General features: G+C 42.8%; 1 pseudogene; it reads right to left on the bottom strand.

Moving 5' to 3' along the window:
* LOC112081208 (zinc finger protein Xfin-like) overlaps positions 1 to 11,849 on the bottom strand; it is a 76,637-nt pseudogene that overhangs the window by 8,393 nt on the left and 56,395 nt on the right.

Here is an 11,849-nt window from a genome sequence, read left to right as displayed (position 1 = left end):
TGGTGGTTCACTTCCTGGTGCGGTTCTAGTTGGCCAAACAAGTCAGCGGTAGAATGCAGGACGTCTTGGCCGCCTGGTTCTCAAGATTATGGAAAAATGGGTGAAGACGGAATTAATAAGCGGTAGAATAGGTAATTAGGATTTGACGAGAATTTTTCTTATACAGTACTTAAAACATGAAACATAGGCCTCGACGGGATGGTACAGTATAATTTACAGTAGGGAGTCAGGGCTGGGGATAGTAAGTGAATGATCATCGATGTAAGGCAAGAGGTATGAGTGACTCATTATTGGACTTGGAAGTGATAATTTATACGACTTAGGGTTTTGCCAAAGGTTTACAGTTCGAATAAAATCAAGTTTTAGAGGGGGATATAATTGGGGCCGTTTCCTTCCCAGTGGAATTTTCGGGAAACTGAGGAAGTATAATAATAATTCGTTTTGGTTTTAGTGGAAATGAATAGGGGGGTGTAGGTTCAGGGAGGGTCTCGGACTTCATTAGATCTAGGAGATTAGATTCCTACAAAGGTTTAATCCGACATTCAGGTGTGTTTTAATTGGGGAAGTTATAATAAATTTAGAGGGGTCTATGGGGAGGTAGATTTTATAGATTATTTTTCGCAAACTAAGAGCGACGTCTGACTGAGGGAGGAGTGAGGTGCAGAGAAGAGGTCTGGTCTCCAGGCATGTTCTTAATTGACGAGTTACAGCAGGTCGTCATAAAGCATTAGATCGAAGGAGGCCAATGTTATCCCTTAACTATAATCCTGGTACTATCCCAGGGCGGAAAATGAGGAACATTCCCCCTAACGAATCAGATAATACCTGGTTACTATCAAGGGTCTGGTCCGTGAGGCATAGGCCACTGTGTATTGCCACCTAACGCTTGCAGAGATTAATCAAGCGGAAATTGACTCTGAATGCCAACATTAGACTCCGCTCGTTTAATAGAATTGTATCTTAAGACCATCTACTACCCATGGGTTCTGGAGAGAGGGCATGTATCAGGCACTAACTGAGAGCAATTAACTTATTGGTATCCCGTAGGCTATCATGAGACCATACTACCTAGCTTGATGATATACACTTGAATCAAATTCCTCAGGATATATAGGATAGAGAGGGCCATTAGAAACTCCTCTTATACTGAGTGTGAAAATTAGGGTTAAAGACCCGTATCACAGGCGGAAAGGGAGCCATAGTAACAGCCTAACTGATAATCTCTTTGTGAACTATGATCTCCCTCAGCCAGTTATCCTTAAAGTATGATATAGTTCCCTGGAACCAGGCTGGAAAGGGGCGAAAGTTTTATACACCGTATACTCGCATGATTTAATTTTACTGGACTTAGAGCCACAGGAACTCAATTGCTACTAAACCGACATGTATATTATTTTCTCTTGTGATCCAAAACTATTTGCTGTTGTTTGGAGTTGGACATGGTCCTTCAACCAACTGGATCTTCTTTAAACAGAAGCTAAAAGAGGATGGCGCGAGGGCTCGAACGGAGCGGGTTACCACCAGCAAATGTAAGATGAAAACGCAGTACGAAATCAAGAGGTAGTCTGGAGTGATGGAGACAGTTTCCTCTCAAACATAAGAGAACTTTTGCAGCATACAAGCGCAGGTCACGGCAGAGATGCCCCTAGGTTACAATCACTGTGAGCTGAATATTAATTATTGGTTGAATATCCAGTTTACCGTAAGGCGAAATGTAAAACACTCAGTATCAAGTTTACACACAGAGTGATTAGAGTCGCTGACTCGGGAGATGCTGTCCAATTTTCTATTGGCAGAGTTCCTCTGTCCGTGGTCCTGTTACTTATAGTACGACTTCTAACATCTAACTGTGGTTAGTCTTATAATTATACGTATTATATTAGTCTAGAGCTCTGAGGAGTCGTAATAGAAGCCATAATTGTACGTCTTTCTATTTTAGGCACAGTTCATATATCGATTATTCTTTGCACCAGGCTTCCAGTAAAATGATGGGGACCGGTGGATTAGAACAACATAGGTGGCGCTCTATTGGGACCTGTCAGCTGGATGGTTGATCACCATGGTATCAGGGGCTACATGACGAACGGCTGGTCTATGTATAATGGTGTTTCAGACAATATGTTGACAGATGTACCTAATATGTACTACGATGTTATCGGGTTTCCCTTAAAGGTTCCACACTTGCTCTTGCCCTGGAACTATCTGAACTACAGCGCTTATTTAATAAGAAATTTATCACCTGAAATTAGTACGATCAAGTAAAATATAATTTGTTCTCTAGAGCAATAAGTATTCTTGTATTTGTAAATATTGCTGATTTAGCATTATTTTTGGATATGTCCTATTGATGCGTGCTACAAATGGCATTGGATATAAAATTTTCTTTTTAAAACATTTTGTGTTATTTATAGTGAGATAAAAAGTTTGGCTTTCTAGATAAGGTCGCTTCGTACATGTTGGAGAATTAGCGACGTTCTATGGCTAACTTGCGACATCACTATAGACAAAGCCCACTATATCAGCATAGGATGCAGTTTTATATAGCGCACTGTGGTTTTATTAGGGCCGTATATTACTGTTCAGATCACTGAGTTTCTACAGAAGTTGTCCCTGTGAGTATCACGCATTCCTACCAGAAGTTTGTTTGACCTCTGTGAGTCACACGCTCCTTACCAGAAGGTGGTTGACACTGTGATGTATCACGATCTACAGAAGTGGTTGCCTTGTGAGTCATACGGCATCTTACAGAGTGTTGACCTCTGATGTATCACGATCACTACAGAAGTGGTGCCTTTGGAGTATCACCGCATTACCAGAAGTCGGGATCTGGATGTATCATGTGAGAATTCTCTACAAGTGTTGACCTCTGTGAGTTCAGCTCTTCCAAAGGTGGTTGGACCTCGTGATTATACCGCATTCTCTACCAAAGGTGGTTTGACCCGTCTGTTGTATACCGCATCTACAGAAGGTTTGGTTGCCTGTGATGTCAACGCATCTCACAAGATACGTTGCCTTGTGGTCATCATGTTCGCTACCAAAGATACGTTGGCTCTGTGAGTCATACTGATTCTCTACAGAAGATACGGTTGCTCTGTAGTATCAGACCGGCATTCTTGCAGAAGGTTGGTTACCTCTGTGATGTATCAGATTCTCAACAGAAGTTGGTTGACCCTCTGTTGTACGCATTTCTACAAAGAATTGCCTCTGTGATGTGACTGAATCCAACATCCTGGATATGGAGAGGGCTCAGCCATTCTGAGTCGAGATCGTCCAGTTTCCACGCACGCACTGTTGACCTGGGCAAATGCCAGGTCCTGTCATACCTGGCTGTTAGTCTTGGAGAATCAATCCTACACTTCATGTTTACAAATTAAGATCGGTGAAGTAATTTGCGACGCAGTTGTGTGAATGCGAGTACAGGGTGGTGAGGGACTAGGCCCACTGAGGGCCCTGTTGAGAGTCAGTGGCGATGATGGTGTTTGCTACTTACCACTGGGGAGGCCTCCATAGGAATATCAGGATCATTGCGAGGAGGTGGTAATCGCAGGGGTCTAGTTTAGGTGATGAGCTTGAGGTCAATATGTGCTGAACTCTCATGTTGCAATGACATTTGTAAAATGATTTTAATTCCACCTTTACTAGGCAGTCGTAAGACAATTCTATATTTCATGACAGACTAAGAATGTAACTGCCGTTGTCAGGAAACGACAGATTACCTGTATCGGGGATCGGACTTGCACTTTCAGTGACTACCAGCCTTACACGGCAATTGCGCCATAGGGTTCCTTGTCCAGATGAAAGGAGGGCAGAGCGCATGAGATAGTCATCTTGTGGATCTGTTGGGCGGTTCAATGGAGTGGGTCTGGTGTCTGGATGAGGTGTTGATGAGCATGAAAGTTTCAAGCTTTCAATGGTACAGAGTGATGCTACGGCGATAGACATTTGACGTTACCTTGGCTCCTTGGGTCAGATATGGTGGTCTGCGAAACATGATGATGGTCAAGAGGAGTTGAATATGATCGTTGAAGACCCTGTAGGCCATTCTGAGTACGCTTGAAATCATCCTCTTGTTTTTTTTTTTATTAGGTGTTTGATTTTGATAAAGGAATGGGGCAAAATGGATTGTGAAACTGATGTATGAGTTGTTACTTATCTGCCCGCGCCTTGTGATTGACCTTTTAATAGTCTACAATGGTGAAGGAATGGGCGCAATGTAGAAAAGTGTGCTCCATGCTGTCCCGTGCTGAACAGTGAAGATTCTTCTGAGATGCAGAGGGAAAGCTTATGATAATAGGGCAACTGAAGGCAAGAAAGGAGTACAGCAGACTATGAAAAAATCCATGAGCTGTGGTCCTGTACTACAATTGTCATCGCAGATGCTGCCAAATTAACAGATGTGTGTTTTGGGGATGTGCAAACATCACTTCTTTCAGTGCAAATGATGGGATGTTTGCAGAACACCTGAAATAACGTGAAGTCATGGAGTGACACAGATGGAAGAGTAGGTCCAAAGTGCATGCAATAGGTATCGGCTTCTGAGTTGGGATGCTTAAGAAAGCCAACGACGATCACGATCCGGTTGGCCAGAGTGAGGCAAACCTTGCAAAGGAATTTGGGGTTACGCTGTGTTGATTGCCTGTCGTATGTGTGAATACTGACAAGACAAACAGGTGAAAGATCTCCAATCGCTCAATATGGATATCGAGTGAATAATCAAAAGCAAGGCTCCTCATAATACGGGAAATGATTCTAGGCCAATAACACAAGAAATATGTGAAGAAATAAGTGGTAGTTTGAAAGAGAAGAGACGAGAACAGCAGAGGCATTCAGCTAGAGGTCTGATGAACAGTGACGACCACGTGAAATCTGATGTAACAACTTGTGGTCGACCTGCTGTGACATCCATGGATGATGAAACACTCAACAGTCAAACAAATTGGAGTGTGCTGACTTCAGCCAGCCTCTCAGATGTCCGTAATCTTTAAAGACTCCTGCATGGAAGTCGATAGCCACTCTTTAACTTCTCAGGATGAATGAGTTGATAGTGGATGGATTGGACACGAATCTTCAGAATTTATGATGCTACAGATAGACTATGCTTTGAAGCCATTTCTTTTCTGTGAGGATGAAGGAAAAACCTGGAGAACTCATCTAATTTTGGATAGCTCTGGGCAGTCACTCGGGTAACAGTAAGCCGGAGAGAGGACTTTTCCAATAAAGGCGCATAGAGCTACCTGAGGTCTCATGTAAGGAACGTTTGAGTGTCTGGCATCTAGAGTAACTAGAATATATGTACTGGAAACATTGGCCTACGATGACTCATGGATGATTTGCCTCAGAAAGATGCAGAAGAGGAATATTTTGCGCTGGAACGATTTTTATGTCAAACATCTAATATGTTTAAACTTAGTAAATTTTAGATTGTATGGCAGAAGTGCATTTGTGTAATGTGTAACTAACTTGAGAATCTTTCTTCGTTATCTTCCAGACGTCAACAGACGGGCTGCTGCGTCTAAATGCCAGGCTGTGAGGGACCATAATCCAAGCTTGTAAGTTATTTGACATTTAAGAATATAGTGCAGCCAGAGTCTATAGGGCTTATTTATAAAGTAGCAAGCTGTTAATTTGTGAGACTGGACTACTTACCAGGAGCAGTCAGCTCAGTGATTATATATATATTTCCTACTTTAATATTTTACCAATTCCTATTGTTATATATATTAAGATTCTATAGAAATATTTCAATAATTTGGTTGTTATACTCATCTGGCCTGTAAGGTCTATATTGTTAGACCTGATTGAGTTGAGAATGTTTTAGGGAGGGAGGATTGTATGGGATATGAGGTGAGGTGACGTGGACTATGGTAAATGGTTTCTGGCCTGTCAGTTAAAGGGCGCTTGAAATTGCTTAGGGCCCAGGAGTACACAACAGGCTGCCCAGGAGTTACGTGATTGATCCATCTGAGGCGGATTCCTTTCTCTTATCTTCGTCTTTTTCTAATTTCTGTGTTATTTCGTAGTCCTTTCAGGTTCATGATAATGCGACTCTGATATTCCTGATGACAAGATGAGAATTCGGGTGGTAGGCTGGGCGTGAACAGGAGATGGACCAATGGGTAAACTGTCAAAAAGCCGGTTCCTACATTTGATATTATCAACAAAAACTAAACTACATTGATTATTCTTGGGACTTCAGATAGGACTAATATCCAGAGGAATTATCTGGTATGGTAAGTAATTAGCACATTCCGGTAGTATGTTTTCAACCAGTTCTCTGTGTATCCGTGATTTTGTTTTGTGTGCATCCAACTCTAGAACATCGAGATCTTTATTGAGAGGGGAGAAATGTCTGAGTAAAGATTATGAAAGTGTCTTCTTGGAACACTTGGCTACATTGACCTCATATTCTGCTTAGCTTCCTGTGAGACTCGATACTACACAGACATGTCTAATTGCTGATGCTCCAGATACTTCACACCGGATAAAGTTTGTCCTGTTAAAAGGGTGACTCAGCAACTGCTTTTTATTCTGTCGACATTACTTTGGCATTTTAATACGACAAAACTATCGATTAGGGGACCGGTCCGTGAGGTAACGACTGAGTTCTGTGCTGAGTGATGTGTTCCAGAATCGCGGGCAGTGTAGGAGCGCCAAACGTTGAGGGTGACCAGAGAATAGATATGGCTGGTGCAGCCGGGAAGGATAGAAATAGATGGGGGTTAACTTCGATAATGATTCATTTATATTAATAGAGCATCTTATCTAATAAATTCCGGAAGAACTTGATGAAGAATTAAGACAACCAAACGTTAGTCAGGATAGGAAGAGAAGGACACTAGTGAGATGGTTTGAGTGGTGGTTACAGAAAAACTAGATTGTATTGTGGTCCGCTCACTATTAAGTGTGTCGGAGTCGCCGCTAGCCAAGCACTGTGATCTGGCAACATCTCCAATTATGTGATAAGTGAGATTAAATTAAATAGGGAATCCACTCGACCGCTCTGATGATAATAATGAATGTTACACAGATTTTATTTAGTGCGACGAGTTGTTGATCATGGGATCTTAAGTCATGGTCTATCGGTGTATGCTGGGTTATTTTTGTTGTGTGTGTGTGGTTCGTGTTTGATGTAGATGGTGTTGTTTGTGTGTTAGTTGTGTGTTGTTTGCTAATTGAGTGAGGAATTATCGTTGTTCGTTTGCAGGTTTTCTGCGGTGTGATCAGAAACGAAAGGACCTTGCTTTGTCCTTTCATACAGATTGAGCCCCCCAACACTTTCTATGAACATGTATTAGTGGTGAGCATCTAATAGTTTAAGATAGAAGTTATATGAAATTTGTGTAACATACTATTTATTCAACAGAGTACATTTGCGATACATTGGATCTCTAGATGAGTAATACGATGTGGGTATTTCTCCGGAACATAGTGAAATAGTGTAGAAGCAGTTGATATACAAGTATTGTGAGAAGAATAAGTCACACGATGTCAGATACAGACATGCAGGATGGCGACCAGAACAAACAAAGCACACACCAAATTTAAATCAATCTCTCTGTACTTCAAGCAGCTAATACAACAACAACACACAAAAAACAAAATGCTTAGCTAACTAAAGCACCACAAGGGACAAACACAATAACACTAATGCATACCCACTGAATGCTTAACCCCCAGAGGCCATTCTATAATACGAATAATCAGAGTGCTGGCGTTTTGTCTGATTTAGGCGTTTAAGCCTGCTTAATCCAGAATTCTACTTCAATAGGTGATTGGCATTGGGGGTCCTTCTCTCAGATGTATGCTTTGGGGCTAGTTCAAATAGACGCGGTTGTGACTTCCCAAAGCTCTTAATCATGGGTATCACAGTAGTCTCAGAAATGGAGATTTGACTTACTTCACAACGGTTACTACTGGTGGAGAAAGCTGATTGAGGGGTGTTCTACTCAAGAGTATAGAGTTTATTCAGTCAGATTTGGTCAATTTAAAAGGGATATTCGCTGTATTTAGAATTTTAGACTCAGCAAAACCGAATGCTTAACGCTAAACTATATCACCGGTTAAATACAATTCTTTGAGAACTGTTGCCCTATAGTATTAACACTAAACAGAGGGAATGTCAACTGGAACGCATTAGTATTCAATTACTACTTACGGGCGAATCTGTGGGCAATAATGTACTGTGCAGTTCCTCTGGTATCGGTCGAGGATCATTGAACTTCTGGGAAGACTGGTCGAGGATGCGCTCTCGCATTGTCCTCGTCTGCGCGCTCCAGTGACACTTCAGTTCCAGAAGCCTGTAGTTTCCTCCGCAAATGCGCCGTTTTCTTCTCCCTTTCTGCTTTGACTATTCTCCAACGAAACAACTGCATGTCTCGTCCTATATAGTTTAAACTCAGATCTCTGCTCAGTACTGCCCACAGAGTGCATTGGCCTAGGCACCTCATAATGGGGCCTATTTGAGTGTGAAAAATCATGAACGTTCAAGTTTAGCGTAACGTTAGGGCAGCCGTTACCTAGATAAATCTATAAACCTAAGTCCTGTCTCCAAAACGCAAATTACACTACTGGAGTAATATGCGGATCTTGTACCACGGTTCAATTTGTTCAAATAGAGGTTCAGCGGTTTAATAAACGTCTAAATGAGAATGGCCTATGTGGAACTTGTTACTGTCGCTGTTCACTCAGCCTACACAATGAATGAAAGCATTGTATTGGTAATATAGTCATAGGCGTCAAGGGTGGGTGAAAAAAAAAAAAAAGGATGCGGCTGTTCCTTGATACGGTATGCTCTATCGTTACACGATCAATTCTCTATGATGCGTATCTTAAGCTCATGTTAGAAATAATGTGTAGTAGGAGTAAGAAATAATGTTATTTTTCAGCTCAGTAAGGTAACTATTCAACTGTCCTTGATCTAGCTTAGGTTTACTGTCTCTATAAAAACAAGTTACACAATCCTGTTTCAAATGACAATTTAACAAAGGGTTAATGAGGGGTATGTGGTTAATTACCCTCACCCCAAGACACTTCACATGATGACTATAATATGTCAAATAAAGAATGGTTCCCTTTGTACATCTCAYCCACTCTGATTTCTCCCCATTGTGGACACTCCTAGGTCTGATTAGGTAACTCAGAAAGGAGAAGCTCTTGTGACATAAATTGCACTTGATTTGCCTCTCCTTGGTGTGAACGATTTGGTGCCTCTTCACATAAGTTGCCTCCGTGAAGCGCTTATCCGCGTCTGTCCTAACGCACGGCTTCCCACATTGTGACCCAATGAGACCAGAGGAGGTAGAAGCAGGAGTCACCACCCTCAGGTGGTTAGTCTTTGAGCTCCRTCCTTGACCTCTAGCCATTGTTTGGGTGTCGTTAGGARTGTGTGCTGTGTTATAGGCTAGGTASCTCTTGTGGTGAATGCCCATCCTAACACGATCTCTATTGGTGGGGTAAAAATAAGGTAACCGAGGAAGGCTAGACCTAGGTCCAACTCTAGGCTTCTTATGAACTCAGTTACTAGGCATTACTATTCAGCAGCCTGATGGTCTGGGTGTAGAAGCTATCAACCAATCTGACAGTTTTTGCCATACTGCCCACGTCTGAGTGATGGAAGCGTGGAGAACAGGGCATGGCTTGGGTGGCTGAGGTCCTTGATGATCTTCTTGGCCTTCCTGCGACACCTGGTGTTGTAGGTATCCTGGAGGACAAGCAATGTGAACCCAATGTTGTGTTCAGCTGAGCGTACCACCTTCTGTAGAGCCTTGCGGTCAGCGGGGGTGGAGTTGCCGTACCAGGCTGTGATGCAGCACGAGAATATGCTCTCAATGGTGCTCTTGTAGAACACTTCAAGGGCCCTCTGGGACAGGCAGAATTTCTTCAGCCGCCTGAGGTTAAAGAGTCGTTCTCTTGCTTTCTTCACCACAGTGTCTGTGTGGTTTGACCATTTCAGGTTCTCAGAGATGTGCACGCCGAGAAACTTAACATTTTTGACCGTCTCCACGGCGGTCCCATTGATGAGGATGGGGGTGTGTCCAGCCTGGCTCCTCCTGAAGTCCACAATGAGCTCCTTTGTTTTGCTGATGTTGAGGGAGAGGTTGTTTACCTGGCACCACGCCATCAGAGTGCCTACCTCCTCTATTGTAGYCCATCTCATCATTGTTGGTAATCAGGCCTACTACTGTCGTGTCGTCAACGAACTTGATGATGCAGTTGGAACTGTGCCACGCAGTAGTGGGTATAGAGGTAGTACAGGAGGGGGCTGAGGACGCACCCTTGTGGGGCCCCCGTGTTAATTATCAGTGTGATGGATGTGTTGTCTACKCTCACCACCTGGGGGCGGCCTGTCAGGAAGTCCAGGATCCAGTTGCAGAGGAAGGTGTTCAGTCGCAGGGTCCTTAGCTTAGTGATGAGCTTGGAGGGCACTATATTAGGTGTTAAGCTTGTGTTAAAAGATGCTTAAAATAATTAAAATACCAAAAAGCAATTGTGTTGAATTTATTTATTTATTTATTGGTAAATAATGATGGTACAGAACAAAAATGTATGGCTTACTCTGTCCCGCCGCTCAACTTACCCCATACCCCGGAGTACAGTGGCTTGCGACAGTATTCACCCCCTTAGCATTTTTCCTATTTTSTTGCCTTACAACCTGGAATTAAAATWGATTTTTGGGGGGTTTGTATTATTTGATTTACACAACATGCCTACCACATTGAAGATGCTAAATATTTTTTTTTATTGTGAAACAAACAAGAAATAAGACAAAAAAACAGAACTTGAGCGTGCATAACTATTCACCCCCCCCCAAAGTCAATACTTTGAGGAGCCACCTTTTGCAGCAATTATAGCTGCAAGTCTCTTGGGGTATGTCTCTATAAGCTTGGCACATCTAGCCACTGGGATTTTTACCCCTTCTTCAAAGAAAAACTGCTCCAGCTCCTTCAAGTTGGATGGGTTCCGCTGGTATACAGCAATCTTTAAGTCATACCACAGATTCTCAATTGGATTGAGGTCTAGGCTTTGACTAGGCCATTCCAAGACATTAAATGTTTCCCCTTAAACCACTCGTGTTGCTTTAGCAGTATGCTTAGGGTCATTGTCCTGCTGGAAGATGAACCTCCGTCCCAGTCTCAAATCTCTGGAAGACTGAAACYGATTTCCCTCAAGAATTTCCCTGTATTCCTTCAATTCTGACCAGTTTCCCAGTCCCTGCCGATGGGAAAAACATCCCCACAGCATGATGCTYCCACCACCATGCTTCACTGTGGGGATGGTGTTCTCGGGGTGATGAGAGCTGTTGGGTTTGCACCAGACATCGTGTTTTCCTTGATGGCCAAAAAGCTACATTTTAGTCTCATCGGACCAGAGTACCTTCTTCCATATGTTTGGGGAGTCTCCCACATGCCTTTTGGCGAACACCAAACGTGTTTGCTTATTTTTTTCTTTAAGCAATGGCTTTTTTTATGGCCACTCTTCCGTTAAGTCCAGCTCTGTTGAGTGTACGGCTTAAAGTGATACTATGGACCGATACTCCAATCTCCACTGTGGAGCTTTGCAGCGCCTTCAGGGTTATCTTTGGTCTCTTTGTTGCCTCTCTGATTAATGCCCTCCTTGCCTGGTCTGTGAGTTTTGATGGGCGGCCCTCTCTTGGCAGGTTTGTTGTGGTGACATATTCTTTCCACTTTTTAATAATGGATTTGTGGGATGTTCAAAGTTTCTGATATTTTTTTATAACCCAACCCTGATCTGTACTTCTCCACAACTTTGTCCCTGACCTGTTTGGAGAGCTCCTTCGTCTTCATGGTGCCGCTTGCTTGGTGGTGTTGCAGACTCTGGGACCTTTCAGA

The sequence above is a fragment of the Salvelinus sp. IW2-2015 genome, linkage group LG13 (assembly GCF_002910315.2).
Source record: "Salvelinus sp. IW2-2015 linkage group LG13, ASM291031v2, whole genome shotgun sequence".
Taxonomy (NCBI): Eukaryota; Metazoa; Chordata; class Actinopteri; order Salmoniformes; family Salmonidae; genus Salvelinus; species Salvelinus sp. IW2-2015.
Note: the sequence above shows the minus strand (reverse complement) of the source record. Positions and strands in the feature narration are given on the sequence as shown.